The sequence below is a fragment of the Mirounga angustirostris genome, unplaced genomic scaffold (assembly GCF_029215605.1).
Source record: "Mirounga angustirostris isolate CCGP_5_RB_7025 unplaced genomic scaffold, mMirAng1.0.hap1 SCAF_4, whole genome shotgun sequence".
Classification (NCBI taxonomy): domain Eukaryota; kingdom Metazoa; phylum Chordata; class Mammalia; order Carnivora; family Phocidae; genus Mirounga; species Mirounga angustirostris.
The window spans coordinates 169,198,952-169,217,340 of record NW_026991712.1 but is presented as its reverse complement, the minus strand read 5'-3'; the positions used below and the strand labels follow the sequence as shown (position 1 = coordinate 169,217,340).

General features: G+C 45.4%; 1 protein-coding gene across 4 annotated transcripts in view; it reads right to left on the bottom strand.

Moving 5' to 3' along the window:
* PTAFR (platelet activating factor receptor) overlaps positions 1 to 18,389 on the bottom strand; it is a 46,435-nt gene that overhangs the window by 8,283 nt on the left and 19,763 nt on the right. The window contains exon 1 of one of the 4 annotated variants that reach the window (XM_064589675.1): positions 459 to 1,790. The exons of the other annotated variants lie outside the window; for them this stretch is intronic. The gene's annotated coding sequence lies outside the window, so the exon portion shown is untranslated. Of the gene's footprint in view, positions 1 to 458; positions 1,791 to 18,389 lie in introns of those variants that run through there. 4 annotated transcript variants of the gene reach the window in all.

The window sequence follows — 18,389 nt, the reverse complement described above, 5'->3', positions numbered from 1 at the left end:
AAATCTTAAAAAAATAAAAAATAATTTATGGAAGTGCCTGGCTGGCTTAGTTGGTAGAGCATGTGACTTTTGATCTCGGGGTCAGTGGGTTCAAGCCCCACATTGGGAGTAGGCTTTACTTAAAATAATAATAATTAAATTATATTATTATTAAAAGTAAATTTATTATTATTTTTGTGCTCATACAAAATCTGGAAAATACAGAGAATTATATTAGGGTGACCCAAAGATGAAATACTAGCCAGTCATTAGAAAGAATGAGTTATATCTGATTGCACTGATGTTGAAAGTTGTCCCTGGATAATATTGTCAAGTAAAACACAATTTTAAAAATCTGCGTGTCCCCATTATATGTGTGTATATGACATCTAGAAAGTGATCTAGAAGGATATAGCTTCAAGAGTAGACAATGATAAGTAACCTTTGGGAAGGTGAGATGGGTTTGTTGGGAAGTTTACCTATTTATGCTTCCTTTGTTTGAACTTTTTAGAAGCATTTATTGCGGGCGCCTGGGTGGCTCAGTTGGTTAAGCGACTGCCTTCGGCTCAGGTCATGATCCTGGAGTCCCGGGATCGAGTCCCGCATCGGGCTCCCTGCTCGGCAGGGAGCCTGCTTCTGCCTCTGACCCTCCCCCCTCTCATGTGCTCTCTCTCTCTCATTCTCTCTGTCTCAAATAAAAAAAAAAAATATTTAGAAGCATTTATTGCTTTAGTAATTAAAAGAAAAATTAATGAAAAGAAAAATATAGGCGGAGCCTGGCTGGCTCAGTTAGTGGAGCATGCAACTCTTGATCTCAGGGTTGTTAGTTTGAGCCCCATGTTGGGTAGAGTGATTACTGAAAAATAAAATCTTTTAAAAAAAGAAAAGAAAAAGATGAAGAAAAGTGTACAGTGGAGAAACCCAGTAGACGACACTTTAATCAAATGGTTAAGACGCACTCATCATTAGTAGGACATATATCAATATCAGGTACCCTTGACTTGAAGCAGTGAAAAGACTATAACATCATTTCTGCGGTTTTCTTTCCAGAACTGCATAATCTCAATGTAGTCATGAGAAAACATCAGATAGGCCCAAATTGTGAGACATTATACAAAATGACTGATAAAAAATGTCAAGGTCATGAGGTGGGTGAGGTCAGAGGTCAGGGTGAGGGCCATCGGTGGTCCTAAGGAAAGACGGAGGAATTGCCAAAAATCAGAGGATATTAAGGAAATGTATGACAGCTAAACACAATGTGGGATCCTGGATTGTATCCAAGAACAAAAAAAGATCGTTTAGTGGAAAAACTGGTGAAGTTCAAATAACGTCTATAATTAAAATAATACATCAATGTTCATTTCCTAGTTTTGATCATTGTGTTATGGTTTTGTAAATTGTTAACATTAGGGAATGTGGAGCAAAGGGCACACATGCACTCTTTGTACTATTTTGCAACTTTTTTGAAGGCCTAAAATTATTTCAAAACAAAAAGCCTTTCTTGGTTTTGGGATCGTACTACGGCTATGTCACCATCGGAGGGCTCAAGAAACTCTATGTTCAATTTTTACAACTTGTGAATCTACAATCATTTCCAAATAAACAGCTAAAAAAGCAAAAAAAAAAAAAAGTATATTAAAGGGGTGCCTGGGTGTCTCAGTCAGTTAAGCATCCTACTCTTGGTTTCAGCTCAGGTCATGATCTTAGGGTCATGAGATAGAGCTGCATGTGGGGCTCAGTGCTGGGCATGGAGCCTGCTTGGGATTCTCTCTCTCTCTCCCTCTGCCCCTCCCCCGCTCATGTGTGTGTTCTCATTCTCTCTCTCTCTCTCTCGCAAAAATTAATTAATTAACTAAAAAAAAGAAAGATTTTCCTTCTCCCTTTGCCCCTCCCCACCACCACTCGCTCTTTCTCTCAAAAAAAAAAAAAAAGAAAAAAGAAAAGTATATTAAAGAAGATGAAATTAACCCTAATCCCACTACCCACAGTCTGGTCCGTTTTCAACAGCATCTTCACCACCACCCACTCTCCACCAGAACCAATTGCTCCCTCCTCTCTTGTTCCTTGAATTCTGTTGCCAGCACATGAGCCTGGAAGCCCCTCTGATGTTTGTGTTGCAGCTGGGGGTGGGAGGGTTGATGGGACGGCAGGAGAGCCAGATGGAGTTGAGCAAGGCCCCAGACTCATCCTACATCCCGGAACAGTGAAAAGAGAACAGAACTGGGAGTAAGACGCTCCTTCGGAGCGAGGTGCTTCCTGTGTACTACCTCATTTCAGTCTCACAAAAGCCCTCTGAGATAAGAAATAAAACTCCATTTTACAGAATAGGAAACAATCTAATGTGTTTATGTGATGGTTCAAGGTCACACAGCTGTTAAAGGATGGAGCCAGAGTCTCAAATCCAGCTCTGCGTGCATTTGTTCATTCACACATTCCGCCAACAAATACTTCTGAGCACCAACTGCATGTCCAGCCCGCAGGAGATACAGGGTGGACGTGACTGCACAGGCCTGCACACGGGGACCTGACAGTCTCGTGGGGCAGATGGACAAACACCATGTAAACAAACAGAGCTGCTATACACAGAAAAGGAGGGGCTGATATGGAGAATACAAAAAGTTATCCTTAGAAAAGAGGTGACATTTCCTTTGGGACCTGAGAGAGGAAGAGTGTTCCAGGCAGAGGGATCTGCATGGGTCTAGGACTGAGGCAGGAAGGAGCAGGGTAGGTTGTAGGAACTGAGAAAAGGACCACCGATGGCCCTCACCCTGACCTCTGGCTGCCATTCCATCCTCTCCTCCTGCTATCTTCCCACCAGGGTCCAGTCAAAATGGAGCTCCCAGTGGGTCTTCAAACATGCTCAGACCTTTCCTGCCTCTGCCTGCAAGCACAACACCCATGCCAATGCTTCGAACCCTCCTCCCTAACCACACCCCACTTCTACCCGGCCATTCTTTTTTTTTTTTTTTTAAGATTTTATTTATTTATTTGACAGAGAGAGATAGCGAGAGCAGGAACACAAGCAGGGGGAGTGGGAGAGGGAGAAGCAGGCTTCCCGCCGAGCAGGGAGCCCAATGTGGGACTCGATCCCAGGACCCTGGGATCATGACCTGAGCCGAAGGCAGACGCTTAACGACTGAGCCACCCAGGCGCCCCTACCCGGCCATTCTAACTCGTGCTTCAGACCTTACCTGAATTTTACTTCTTCAGAGAGGTCTTCACCAGGCCAGGTCACGTCCTGCCTCAAAGCCCCCTGTACTTCTTTGTAAACCCTAAAGCAGTTGTGATCATATTCATGTTTGTGTGATTCATAACACTCTCCTAGTTGACTGAGCACCAGGAGAATAAGGGCCTTGTCTGTCTATTCAACACTATTCCCAGCACCATGAACCAATAAAGGAGTGGGTGATAAGCCTCGTTGATTACAACCATCTCTTTGGGAGCTCTGGAGCAGTGGAAACACTTGAAGAAGTCTCTAGATACTTACAGGTGAGTTTAAAGAACCAACTTGCTCTAAAACCAGAAACAGACCCATAAATAAAGGGAACAAGCCATGGTTGCCAGAGGGGTGGGAGGTGGGGGGATGGGAAAAATGGCTGAAGGGGGGTGGGAGGTACAGTCTTCCAGTCATGGCATGAATAAGTCACAGGGATGAAAGGCACAGCATAGGGAATATAGTCAATGGGACTAGAATAGCGTTGTAGGGTGACAGATGGTAGCTACACTTATGGTGAGCACAGCGAAACACAGTTGTCAAATCACCATGTTGGACGCTCAAAACTAATGGAACGTTGTATATCAATTATACTTTAATTGAAAAAAAAAAAGAAAAAAGAAGCAACTGGCTCTAATTGGAATTTTGATGATTGAGAAAATTTTTACGCTTTGCTCCAATTAATGTGGTGGTGGCTTGTCTATGCTAAATTAAATAAATGTAGGTTTAATTATTCCGATAAATAATTGTGATTCCTTTAAAGCAAAAAACTCAGCCTCAAGTCACATTGTGCATTACATAGTTGATTTGAATTACATAGTTTTAGGTTGCTTCCCCAGAAGCGAAATTGCTAACGTTTACTTGGCTGGGATCTTTTCCACACCTAAATGTAGTCCTGCCATCTGATCCCAAGACTCTAGGATAATATTTCTCAAAGGGTGGTCCACAGAAATGAGGGATGAGAAAGGAATATCTCTGAGAACTTTCAGAGGACCCATGAGGTCAAAACTATTGTCAAAGGCCCGCCTGGGTGGCTCAGTTGTTAAGCATCTGCCTTCAGCTCAGGTCATGATCCCAGGGTCCTGGGATCGAGTCCCGCATCGGGCTTACTGCTCAGCAGGGAGTCTGCTTCTCCCTCTCCCTTTCCCCCCTCATGTTCTCTCTCACTCCTGCTCTCTGTCTCTCTCTGTCTCTCTCTCAAATAAATTAAAAAAAAAACAACTATTGTCATAATTATACCAAGACATTATTTCCCCTTTTCACTGTGTTGACATTCGCACTGATGGTACAGAGTGAACAAAACTGCAGGCTCCTTAGCACAGATCAAGGCAGTGGCACCAAGTGGGAGTAGGAGCTGTATTTTTCACAGCCAGGCCCTACTCAGGGCAAAAAAAAAAAAAAATTCCTTGATAAAGCAAGGAAATTATTAATTTGATTAAATCTTGAGTACACATCTTTTTAATATTTTGGGTGTGAAAATGGGAAATGCAATGCTTCTGCACACTGAAGTCAGTGGTTGTCTTCAGGAAAACCGCTTAAGTGACTTGAGTTATAAGCAGAACTTTTTTGCAGATCGTCACTATCACTTGAAAAAATGACTGACCAACTATGGTTTTTCAGACTTGGGTATCATATTTGCTCAAATATGAACAAAGGAAACCCATCGCTTCAAGGAAAACAAATAACAGTTATTTGTTGCCAATGATAAAATTCGAACTTTGGAGAAAACTAGTATCTTCGGAAAAGCCGTATCTGCCAGTATGAGTTTGACAGCTTCTTAATCCTTAAAGAATTTTCTGATGAGATTGGTGGCGATACTAATGAATGTAATTTTTAAAAAATCCTTTAGTGAAAGGTCCACGTTTGGAAAACCTGCATAACTTAGTGAACCGACATTTTCCAAATGAAGAAGGCCAGTTTCAAAATTATGCATGGGTAAAAGAATCAAAGGGCGAGACAGATGAAAACATTGCTACACAACAGATTATAGAAGGGTCATTGGTACGACTCGGGTTCCACATTGCAACTGACTTTTCAGAAACTACTATTTGTGGAGCTTTGATGTAGTACCAAAGAAGAACATCATCAATTATCTGAAAAAGACATTAAAATATCCCTCCCACTACAAATACATATCTGTGTACGGGCAGATTTTCTTCATACACTTCAACCGAAACAACATACCACGATAGATTGAATGAAGGAGCAGATAGGAGAATCTAGTTGTCTTCTATTAAACCTATCATTAAAGATATTTGCAAACAAATGTAAATCAAAGCCACTCTAAATTATTTATGTTTTGAAATTGTTAGCTAATTTTTGCTAACAACGTTATTTATGTTAACATGGAATGAGCTTAGGGGCGCCTGGGTGGCTCAGTCGTTTAGCGTCTGCCTTCAGCTCAGGTCATGATCCCAGGGTCCTGGGATCCAGCCCTGCATCTGCTTCTCCCTCTCCTCCTGGTTCATGCTGTCTCTTGCTATCTCTGTTGCTATCTCTGTCTCTCTCTCTTTCAAATAAATAAATAAAATCTCAAAAAAAAAAAAGAAAAAAGAAAATACTGATGGATATAACCCATGTAAACAAAAGCTCTCTGGGGCCCTCAATAATTTTTAAAGATATAAAAAAGAGGTACTGAGACCAGAAGATTTAAAAATTGCTGCTCCTCAAGAGGAAGGAAAAAGAGAGTGAGAGAGAGACAAACCAAGAAAGACTCTCAACTATAGAGCACAAGCTGGTGGTTACCAGAGGGGAGGTGGGTGGGGGATGGGTGAAATAGGTGACAGGGATTAAGAGTACACTTATGATGAGCACCAAATAATGCAGAGTTGTTGAATCACTATATTGTACACCTGAAACTAATATAACACTGGATGCTAACTATACTGGAATTAAAATTAAAAACTTAAATAAAAAATAAATAAAATCACTGCTCCACAATCAGCCCGCTCGCCTTTCCTTTGAGCCCAAGATGCCCATTTCTCAGGGACTGGCCTTCTTTCTTTCTCCTGCTCGACCTTAATGCCTTGGGGGACCCTCTGCCTGGGACCTCAGAAAGGAGGTGAGGCAGCCCACAGCTGGGCAGTGCATGGTGTTCACTCTGGGTCTTTGAAGAAGTCATGTTCTTCTTACCCATCCTCACCATCCAACCCCCCCCCCCCCCGCCCCCCCAAGTAAGTCTCTTCCTCTTCTTGGGTTTAAGCTCCAGCTTAGTGGGGTGGGGGCAACTCTCCACTAGAAAGTCTTTTTTCTTTTTTTTTTTAAGATTTAATTTATTTATTTGACAGAGAGAGACACAGCGAGAGAGGGAACACAAGCAGGGGAGGGAGACGCAGCCTTCCCGTGGAGCAGGGAGCTCGATGCGGGGCTGAATTCCAGGGCCCTGGGATCATGACCTGAGCTGGAGGCAGACGCTTAACCACTGAGCCACCCAGGTGCCCAGAAACAGTCTTTCTACAGCCAGAGTATTCAACCCAGTATATCTGCTTGGGCCCTGTCCTCTGTGCCATGCCTGTCCTGGCCTGCTGAGGAAGCCTTCCCACCAGGACCTGGACTGGGGTAAGACTTGTGGAGGAGCTCACCTAAGCGCAAAATGTAAGGGGGTGCTGAAAAACCTCAGTGATCAAGATAAATAATATTTTAATGCAATATCTTCAAAAATCAAAATCAGTCTTCCTTTTGCCTCAGGTTCTAATATTGCTCTGCCTGGCACTATTATGATCCTATCTTCATTTAAGATTTTGGTATTTGTTCATCATGAATTTTTTTGCATTAGTTAAAAATTTTTTTTCTCACTATATGACTGGGGCACACACACCCAGGTCAACCCAACTCACCCATTCAGTCCCTCATCCATGCATTCACTGGACAAGCACTCACTGCTCCAGGCCCTGGGCAGAGTGCAGAGGCCTCAGAGAACAGACCCAGTCTCTGTCCTTCCACTGCTCACAGCCCATTTTGCAAAAGAGAGATTCAGAAGTAGACAATTGTCAAGTGTTATGATGGTGGAGGTTCCAGAAGTCGGGGTAATTCTGAGATGGTGTCCCTACCCAGACCTGAGGATCAGGAGTGACCTGCCTATGTGGAAGGACAAGAAGTAGTAAGCCAGATGAGGAGCCCCAGACAGAGGGATGGCGCGTGCAGAGTCCTGGAAGACGAGGAGCGGATGGACCTTGTGCTCAGGGAGCTTGAGACACCTGGTCTAGCTAAACCTTAAAGTGTGTGTGGTGAGGGTGGGCGGGGATGGTGAGGAGAGACAGGGCCTACAAAGTAAGTATGTATTGGTCAACTTAAGAAAGGTCTTGAATATTAGGCTAAGGATTTGTAGAAAATGGGGAGTCACTGAAGGGTATGGAACAGGAAAGGGACAACACTGGATCTGGGTTTGGGAAAGAGGGCTTTGACCGCTGCGTACAGAACAAGCCAGAGGGGCTTCAGACCAGAAGCAAGGAGAGAGCATCAAGACAATTGCAATTGTCTGCAGGGCCAAAGGAGGCTTGGAGCATGATGGGGCAAATGGAGGGAAATGGATGGTTGTCAGAGTTATTTGGGAGGTTGAATGGATGGAACTTGGTGACAGATGGGAGACAGGTTGATAGAAAGGGAGGAGTCAAGGACTGCCAGCTTTCTGGCGCAGATGATTTGGGCTGGGGGTGGTACCCATCTTCATGGAGATGACACTGAGGAGGAACAGTGTGGGGGTGCAGGTGAATCCAGCTGGGGACACATCTGGAGTGCCCTGAAATTCCAGAGGATCCAGAGTTAAATCCTGAAGAGCCCAACATTCCCCGGAGAAGTCAGAGGGGGAGGAGAAACCTGTGAAGGAGGCAGGGACAGGACAGAGAGGTAGGAGAGCCATGCTGGAGAAGGTTTCAAGAGCACGGAAGTGGGGGCCAGCAGCGTGAAAAGCCACACAGAGAGATCAAGTACAATGCAGACAGAAAAGCAGGGGCCCCTGGGTGGCTCAGTTGATTAAGTGTCTGTCTTCAGCTCAGGTCATGATCCCAGGGTCCTGGTATTGAGCCCCAGGCTCCCTACTCAGCACGGAGTCTGCTTCTTCTTCTTCTTCTGCCCCTCCCCTTGCTCATGTTCTCTCTCTCTCAAATAAATAAATAAAATCTTAAAAAAAAAAAAGAAAGAAAGAAAAGAAAAGAAAACACAGCATGTGGCAACAGGGAAATCCAGCTCCCCGTCATTAGGAGAGCAGCATCCAAAGCATGAGTTGAGGAATGAGGGAGAAGCAAGGAGGTGGAATGTTAAATTCTCATTAAGAAGCTTAGTTGAGCAAATAGTTGTGAACCTTGTTTGTATCCTGATTCAAAGTAACTATAAAAACTAGTTTTTAGACAATTGGAAGAACTCAAACACAGACTCAGTATGAGCTGGAATTAAGAAATCAATGTTAATTTTGTTAGGTGTGATAATGATATTATGGTTCTATATTTTTATATGTTTTAATTCCTTATCTATTAGATACACATCATGAAGTATTTATAGGTAGAATTATACAGTATCTTGACTTTGCTTTAAAACAGTTTAGGAAAAACATTCCTACATGCTAATCTCCATTTCAGAGTCAGCTTCTCTGTGAACCCAACCTGTAATCAGGTCTTTCTGGGCCTGGAGCATCCCCAGTCCACATAGCCCCCATAGGAAGCCCAGTGCAGGCCTCTTCCTTCCAGATACAGAGTCAGAATCAGTGTGGGGGTTCTTGCATGAAACCCCTGCCTTTGCCCAAAGCCTTGCCCTGGGTGCCTCCCGTACCCATCACCTTGGCTCTTCCTACTTCTGCTGTCTTCCCAGATCCTGGTCTTCATGTGACTCCCACCCCCTTAGCCTTCATCCCAAACTTAGCACCCAGCCATCCCTTTGCGTCAGTGGAACCCTTTGATGTCACCCACAATGTAACCAGCTGAGTCTCTTCTGGGCCTAGGGGCTCAGACCTCCATGCCTTTGTTCATGCTTCCCTCCCTCATTCTGCCTGGCTATGTACTGGTCACTTGAAGACTGCCCTGGCCTCTCTCCCTGCAGCTAGTTCTTCCCAAGCCTCCCTGCCACTCTCACACCCTGCTCTGCCCCCAGACCCGGTTAAGCATTCATCCTCTGAGCACCCATAGCTTACAGCATCTTATACCATTGAAATTATCTCTGTGTCCTCCTGCCACACTAGACCAGCAGCTCCTGGAGGGCAGAGGATATGTCCATTCATTCACCTGACAGTTATCGATATCCCACTGGGGGCTGGGCACTTTTTTGGGGATACTGCAGGAATAAAACAGGCAAAACCCCTGCTCTTAAGAAGCTTACACTCTTGTCAGGGAAAACAGACCAAAACAGAGAGGGAAAAGAACACAGTAATTTCAAATTGTGATGAATTCAATAAAAGAAATAAAAATCGTGACATGACGAAGCTTGGGTAAGGGGCTGCTTTAAATAGAGTGACCAGGGAAGGCTTCTCAGAGGAGGTAACCTATAAACAAACCCAGAAGAAGATTTACCATGAGGCCAATGAAGCGTAAGCTTCAAGGCCCCTTTCTAGGTCTTGTATCTAATTGTGTATTTGCAATTTGGTCACTTTTCTTCACGAGGACCCCCCCAAATTGTACAAGTTGTAGGGTCCTGTGAAAACCCATATCTTCTCCTGGCTGAAATCTAAAAAGCGAGAAGGAACAAGTCAAGAGAAAATCTGGAAGAAGAGTATTCTAGGCCAAGTGTCTCATGTGCAGCGGGAGTAAGTTCATCGTATCATAAGATAGGAACAAATGCGTCGTGCTCAAGGAAACGTAAGATTCATGTGGTCCTAGGGGAGTGAGAAATGGGAAGAACTGGATGAGATCTGGGGGCAGCTGACCCCAAATGGCTCCTAAGCCGTGGTGAGGAGGTGGAATTTTATTTTCTGAGCACTGGAGAGCCGCTGGACCGTGTCAGGCAAGTGAGTAACATGATCGGACTCCCTGGCTGCTGGACAGAGAACAGATAGTAGGGGACAAAGGGCAAGCAGAGAACCAGTTCTGGAGGCAAGAGGGGGTGGTGACATGGACCACAAAGTGGCATTTCCAATTCCTCTCTCCGTCTCCAGCACCTAGCACACGTGTGGCCGGAGCAGGAGCTTGGTAAGCGTTTGTTGAGTCAACAGATGTCTGGCAAACAAAAATTTTAATCCTTGTTGTGACCTCGTTGTGCAAGCTGCAGGAGGGCTGACCCAAGAAGAAGGGCAGACCCGAGGCCTGATCTACCCCGTAACAGAAAAGCACCAGGAGCTGCCTGCTCCCCAGAGCAGTCTCCCTACAAGACGGAATGAGCCCTCTACAGCCTCACTACTCAAATTGAGGTCCTCGAACCAGCAGCATCAGCTGAGTTTGTCAGAAATACGGACTCTCACGCTCCACCCCGGACTGCTGCATCAGAATCTGTATTTTCACAAGAGTCCCAGGTGATTCGTGGGTACACTGAAGTTTGAGAAGTACTGCGTTTCAGCACACTGTCAGCCACATACTCGACTAATCTACCACCTTCCATGGCTCCCCATTGCCCAGGATCAAATCCAAGCTCCTTTCACACCTCATTTCCCTCCAGCCTCTTTTACTACACACCCTGTATTCCAGCCACACTGAACTTCCTGCTGCTTCTCTAAAAACTCTGTTTCTTCTCAAACCTCTGTGCTTTGCACATGCTGCTACCTCTCTGAGAGTGCCTTCTGCCTCTTGCTTTACCTAGCAAACTCCCACTCTTCCTTGAAGACCCAACCTAAAGGGACACCTGGGTGGCTTGGTCATTAAGCGTCTGCCTTTGGCTCAGGTCATGATCCCAGGGTCCTGGGATCGAGCCCCGCATCAGGCTCCTTGCCCAGCAGGGAGCCTGCTTCTCCCTCCCCCTGCTTGTGTGCTCTCTCTCTCTCAATCTCAGACAAATAAATAAATAAAAATAAAAATCTTAAAAAAAAAAAAAGACCAATCTAAAGAATGCTTCCTCTAGGATGCCCTCCCTGATTGCCCCAGGCAGAATGAGTTGCCTTCTTCTCTGGGTCACCATGGTACTGGGCACATTCCTCAGTACAGCACCAGATACAATGTGTTGTAAGTATTGATTTCTATGGCCATTTCCTCACCAGCCTGGAGCTCCTAGAGGGCAGGGACTAGATCTTGTTCATTCTTTATCCCCAGTGTCAGACACTGAGCACTGAATGAATGAATGACCAAGCCCCTGATGACTATTCAGCAGAAACTGGTATGAAGGAAACGTGTCCAGTCTCTCTGGTGGAAGCACAGTAGGATGGGGAGAATAATCCCTTTCTCGAGTCAGAAAGACCTGGGTTCATACATGGCTCTGCCATTTACTTGCTGTGTGACCTTGGGCAAGTGAGTTCACCTATCTGAGCCTCAGTTTTTTCAGTTACAAAATTTTACCGTTCTAACAGTGGTTCCAAAAATAAGCATGCAAACTGGTCACAATGGCCAGGCCTCCCTCTCCCCACTGGCTCAGCCACATGAAGTCAGGGGAGGGGACTATGGTCACCACTGTCCCAGGGGCTCTAACCCACATACTGAGTTCCCTGTCAGCTCCAGACAGGGCCTTAGGCGAATGCCAACAAATCTCTCAACGGGTCAGGAAGGGAATGAGCATTTGGAGGGAAAAAAGGCAGCAGCAGCTCAGACCAATCAATCTTACGTGAGGGCACAGTTCCTTGACGCTTCAAGTCTGGGCGGCAGCCCAGGCGCAGCTCTCAACTAGGGGTAGGCAAGGGGAGCCATAAATATTCATGGAGACAGAAGAATTCTGCCATCTGGATATCCCATCCTCTACTGTGCATAGCATTCAGTCCCAACCCCCTACCATTCCCATACTGTCTGAGAACATCATGCCCCTAGGGAACCTGGGCTCCCATTTTCAGCTGAACAGTCAGAGGGGAGGGACCACCTGGATCTGGGCAGAAGGAAGTATGTGCTGGTTACTTCCCCAGTGTGGACTGTGGGTTGGGAAGTTGGGTTTACCAGTCAGCCCAGCTCCTAACATTTGTGGGGCCATGTTCGGTCAAAAGTACACGTCAGCGCACTGGGGTGGCTCAGCTGCTTGAGCATCTGGCTCTTGATTTTGGCTCATGTCGTCATCCCTGGGTCGTGGGATTGTCCGGCCCCCAGCCTCCCCCTCTTCCCATAAGGCTGTGCACTCAGTGGGGAGTCTGCTTTTCTCCCTCTCCTTCTGCCCCTCTGCCCCTCTCACAAGAGCTCTCTCTCGCTCTCTCAAATAATTTTTTTAAAGTACAAATGTCTAAATATTTATAAGCTATAAATTACTCACATTCAAGTTCATGCGATCTCATGCACCAGCAGCTCCCTGCAGAGCTGCAAGCCTGGAGGTACAATCACTGACTCCGCTCAGGCTAGAGGTGGGGTGTGGGAGGGACACACACTCCAAGCGGACATTTACACGTGCATCCAAATGCTCCTTGCCTCATGTGTAGGGCATGACAGGAGGGGAGTCGCAGCCAGCCTACCTAAGTTCAGGGTACTAGATTAAATATACAGACACTACATACCCATGAATACATTTCCTCAAGTCAGCCTTGCAAGGTGAGTTTTACAAAATGACCATTTCTCCAGAGAAGAAAGTGAGGCCAGAGAGGGAAACAGACTTGTCCAGTCACACAGCTAAGAAGTGGCAGAGGGCGCCTGGGTGGCTCAGTTGGTTAAGCAACTGCCTTCGGCTCAGGTCATGATCCTGGAGTCCCGGGATCGAGTCCCGCATTGGGCTCCCTGCTCGGCAGGGAGTCTGCTTCTCCCTCTGACCCTCCCCCCTCTCATGTGCTCTCTCTCTCTCTCACTCTCTCAAATAAATGAATAAATAAAATCTTAAAAAAAAAAAAAAAAGAAGTGGCAGATAGGGTTTTGAACTCCAAGACCCATCCTATCTCCTAAACCAAGCCAAGGCCCCTGGGAGAAGCAAACCACTCATTGGCCACCTTACCCCTCATAGACCTGTCCTGTGACCCAAGAACAGGAATGGGGCAAAGGGAGGGGATCTGCATCCATATCACTCCTACCAGGCAGCGCTGGAGCTGGAATCAAATTCTGTTTCAAACACTAAACTCACCCCATGACTCTGACTCTCTGTGTCCTCATTGGTAAAATAAAGATTTAAAAATGGGTCAAAGAGGGGCGCCTGGGTGGCTCAGTCGGTTAAGCATCTGCCTTCAGCTCAGGTCATGATCCCAGTGTCCTGAGATGGAGCCCCAAGTCGGGCTCCCTGCTCAACAGGGAGTCTGCTTCTCCCTCGGCCCCTCCTCCTGCTTGCACGCTCTCTCTCTCTCTCTCTCTCAAATAAATAAATAAAATCTTAAAAGAATAAAAATAGGTCAAAGAGAAAAGGAAATTAAGAATACAATCCCATTTATAATGGCATCAAAAAGGATAAAATAGGGGCACCTGGGTGGCTCAGTCGTTAAGCATCTGCCTTCGGCTCAGGTCATGATCCCAGAGTCCTGGGATCGAGCCCCGCATCGGGCTCCCTGCTCGGCAGGAAGCCTGCTTCTCCCTCTCCCACTCCCCCTGCTTGTGTTCCTTCTCTCGCTGTCTCTCTCTGTCAAATAAATAAATAAAATCTTTAAAAAAAAAAAAAGGACAAAATACTGGAAATAAACTTAACCAAGGAGGCAAATGACTTATACACTGAAAACTACAAAGCATTGCTGCAAGGAATTGCAGAAGATACAAATAAATGGACAGACATCCTCATTCATAGACTAGAAGACTTAATACTGTTACAGTGTCCATACCTGCTGAAGCCATCTACAGATTCAAAGCCCTGTCAAAATCACAGTGGCATTTTTTGCAGAAACAGAAAATAAAATCTTAAAATTCAGATAGAACCTCATCTCGAAGGACACCAAAGAGTCAAAACACTCTTGAGAAAGAAAAACAAAGCTGGAGGCCTCACACTTCGTGATTTCAAAAGACATAACAAAGTACAATAATCAAAACAGCATGGTATCGGGGCGCCTGGGTGGCTCAGTCGTTAAGCGTCTGCCTTCGGCTCAGGTTATGATCCCAAGGTCCTGGGATCGAGCCCCACGTCGGGCTCCCTGCTCCACGGGAAGCCTGCTTCTCCCTCTCCCACTCCCCCTGCTTGCATTCCCTCTCTCTCTGTGTCTCTCTCTGTCAAATAAATAAATAAAATCTTAAAAAAAAAAACAGCATGGTATCAACATAAAGAGCAATATATATAGACCAGTGGAACAGAACAGAGAGCCCAGAAATAAACCTCCACACATATGGTCAAATGATCTTTGGCAAGGGTGCCAAGACTACACAATGGGAAAAGGAGAGCCTCTCCAACAAGTGCCAAGGGGAAAACCGGAGATCCACAAACAAAAGAATGAAGATGGACCCTTCTCTTACACCATATACAAAAATGAACTAAAAACAGATTAAAGATCAAAACATAAGATCTGAAAATGTAAAACTCCTACAAGGAAACATAGGTGGGAAGGCTTCATAACACTGGAATGAGCCATAATTTCTCAGCTACGACAGCAGGAATGCAAGAAACAGAAGCAAAAATAGATGTATGGGGGCACATCAAACTTTAAAACATCTGTAGCAAAGGAAACAGACGAGGAAAAAGGCACCCTAGAGAACGGGAGAAAAAATTTGCAAACCATATACTGCATACAGGGTTAATATTCAGAATATATAAAGAATTCTTACAACACAATAACAACAATAACAAAATAATAATAACTGATTTTAACATGGGCAAAGGACGTCAATAGATTTCTCCAAAGGAGATACGCAAATGGCAAACAAGCACGTGAAAAGATGTGCAACGCCACTCATCGTCAGGGAAGTGCACATAAGCACCACAATGAAATAGCACCTCACACTCGGCAGCATGGCCACTATCAAAAAGGCAGAAAATAACAAGTCCTAGTAAGGATGTGGAGAAATTGCAACCCTGGTGCATCATTGGTGAAAATATAAAATGATACAGCCAGGATGGAAAACAGTACAGTTTCCTCGGAAAATTAAAATAGAACTACCACATGACCCAGAAATCTTACTTCTGGGTATACTTACAAAAGAATTGAAAACAGGATCTTGAAGAATATTCGCACACCCACGTTTATAGCAGCACTATTCACAATACCAAGAGGTGGGAGCCACCCAAATGTCCATCAACAGATGGATGGATAAACAACACGTGGTGTGTGTATAACAGAAGACTATGCACCCTTCAAAAGGAAGGAGATCCTGTCACATGCTACAGCACGGATGAACCTTGAAGACACTATTAAGTGAAATAAGCCAATTACCAAAAGGCAGATATTGAATGATTATATGAAGTACCTAAGGTCATCACTTATATGAAATATCTAAAGTCATCAAATGCAAAGAATCGCAAAGTAGAATGGTGGTTGCCAGGGACAGGGGGAAGGAGAGATGGAATTGTTGTTCAGTGAGTATAGAGTTTCAGTCAGGCAAGATGGAAAAGTTCTAGAGACCTGCTGTACAACAATGTGCATACAGTTAACAATACTATAATGTGTACTTAAAAACTGTTACAAAGGGAAATTTATGTCACGTGTTTTTAGCACAATTAAAAAAATGTTTTCTTGGGACGCTTGGGTGGCTCAGTCAGTTAAGCGTCTGCCTTTGGCTCAGGTCACGATGCCAGAGTCCTGGGATCGAGTCCCACATCTGGCACCTTGCTCAGCAGGGAGCCTGCTTCTCCCTCTGCCTGCCGCTCCCCCTGCTTGTGCTCTCTCTGACAAATAAATAAAATCTTTAAAAAAATTTTTTTTTCTTTATGGACCCAAGCAATGATAGACTTGAAAGTACGTTGTATATTCTTAACTTAGAATCACAGGGCTCAGCTTTAAGACCTACTGCTGTGCAACTTTAGTAAAACTGTTGACCCTCTCTGGGCCTCATCTGTAAAATGGGGACAATCACACCTGGAGTTTTTGTGAGCATCCAGTGAGATAAAGGATACAAAGTGTTTGGAAAGAACAGTGGTTAAGACCACAGACTCTGGTCAGACAAACAAGAATTCTGCCTCTATCCTGTCCTAGCTTGTACCCATCGCCAAGCACATCACTCTCTGAGCCTCAGGTCCTTCCTTTGTGAATGAAGCTGGGGATATTCCAAGCACATATCTCCCCAGAGTGTTATGAATATTTTTTTAAAGATTTTGTTTATTTATTTGACAGAGAGAGACACAGCGAGAGAGGGAACACAAGCAGGGGGAGTGGGAGAGGGAGAAGCAGGCTTCCCGTCGAGCAGGGAGCCCAATGTGGGACTTGATCCCAGGACCCTGAGATCACGACCTGAGCCTAAGGCAGACGCTTAATGACTGAGCCACCCAGGCGCCCCAGTGCTATGAATATTTGATGAATAATGTGTGTAAAGGGCTTAGCACAATTCAAGATATTCACAATCAACAGCTCTACAAAACTGTATCTACAGGAAATCCAATTTGCTAATTAGATCAGATCAAATGTTCCTCAAAATAGCCGCACGGTCATTGCAACAGCTCATATCGAGCTCACGCCAGCCTGAAGCCACCTACATCAGGCTTCCAGATGTATCATTAACTCTGAAAGCTTCCAGGAACCAGTCACATCTTCTCTTGGCAGCTAATGACAGTTGGCAAAATGCCATCAGCTGATTCTTACCCAAGATAATTAATTTAACCTCCAATGGGCCTCTGTTTACTCCTCTGTAAAAATAATAAGAAGAATACTTCATAGGGTTGTTGTAAGGATTAAATAGAAAATGCCTGATCTATAATCAAAGCTCAAGGAGTGCTGGCTACCATTAGTCTGACTTCTCAACCCAGATAGACTTAGAGATGCTGCCTGGGGTTTCCATAACACAACGCATCGCACTGCATTATAATGGCTGTTGGTTTCTTTTTCCTTTGGGTTGGGAATTCCCTGGGTTCAAGGCTTCTGGCATTTCACCAGGGTGTGCCACAGGGCCTCCTCCACAGCAAACACTCAAGAAATATTTACTAATAGGGGCATCTGGCTCAGTCAGTTAAGCGTCCAACTCTTGATTTCAGCTCAAGTCATGATCTCAGGGTCATGAGATCAAGCCCATTATTGGGCTCTGTGCTGGGCATGGAGCCTGCTTGGAATTCTTTCTCCCCTACCCCCAACTCGTGTGTGTATGTGTGTGTGTGTGCACGCACGTGTGCTCGCTCTCTCTCAAAAAAAGAGACATTTACTAATAGATAAACACACACACACACAGTCACGTTGTCCCTCATCCTCTACTTCCAAACCCTCACACACCAGCCTTAGTCACTCCCAGCCCTTAGATTTCCTGAGAACTCTCAAACACAACAGTTTAATCATTTCTCTTCTGTGAGTCCTACTTTTCTCATGTATAAAATGAGAATAATGTCAACATTGATCTCATAGGATAGCCTGAGTTTGAAGGCAGGTAAACTTCTAAAGTGACTGGCATATAGTAGATGCTCAGTCAATGAGTTACTCCTATTCTGACCTCCCCTGTTGCTTGGCATTTGGGCCCTGGCCTGACCATGCTGGCCAGACTCTTTAAAGATTCCACTCATGGAGTGCTTTCACTACCATTTCTCCAAACAGCAGAGGGATTTGAGGGGGAAATTGAGGGAGTAAGTATCTTCACCTCTGGGGAATTCTGGGCTCCCCACAGTTTCAAAGACAAGGAGTCCAGCGCCATGCTGGGCACATTTCTGGGTGGAGAAATGGAATTCTTTGTCTCGGAGAGGTCAGGGACAAGGTCTAGGGTTCTTGAGGTGGGAGTGGCCTGGGAACCAGATTTTCCCAATCTCCCTTCTCACAGAGGGCCCTTCCCTGACCCCAGGAATATATATTGCCCTGGTGAGACTCGGTCTCTGCTCAGCTGGTCTAGGACATCCCTGTGGAGGTGGGGGACCCTGAACCTGGCCTGGGTCTTTCCTTCTGGCTCCCAAATACCCAGATGGTATTTGTGGGTCTCCTTCCCCCTCCCTCCTCCTTCTAGGAAGTAGGCCAGGGCAGGGAGGAGGGAACGGAGAGGTACGTCTTCCTGTGGGATTCTCGGTACTGGGCTTACCCCTCCATTATACCCTGAATCACACCAAAGGACCACGCCTTCCAGCCTGGGAACTCCTGCATCCGTCCTGCTGGTGCCCTTGTGGGTACCTGGGGCCCAGCCCAAGGGAAAACGTAGGG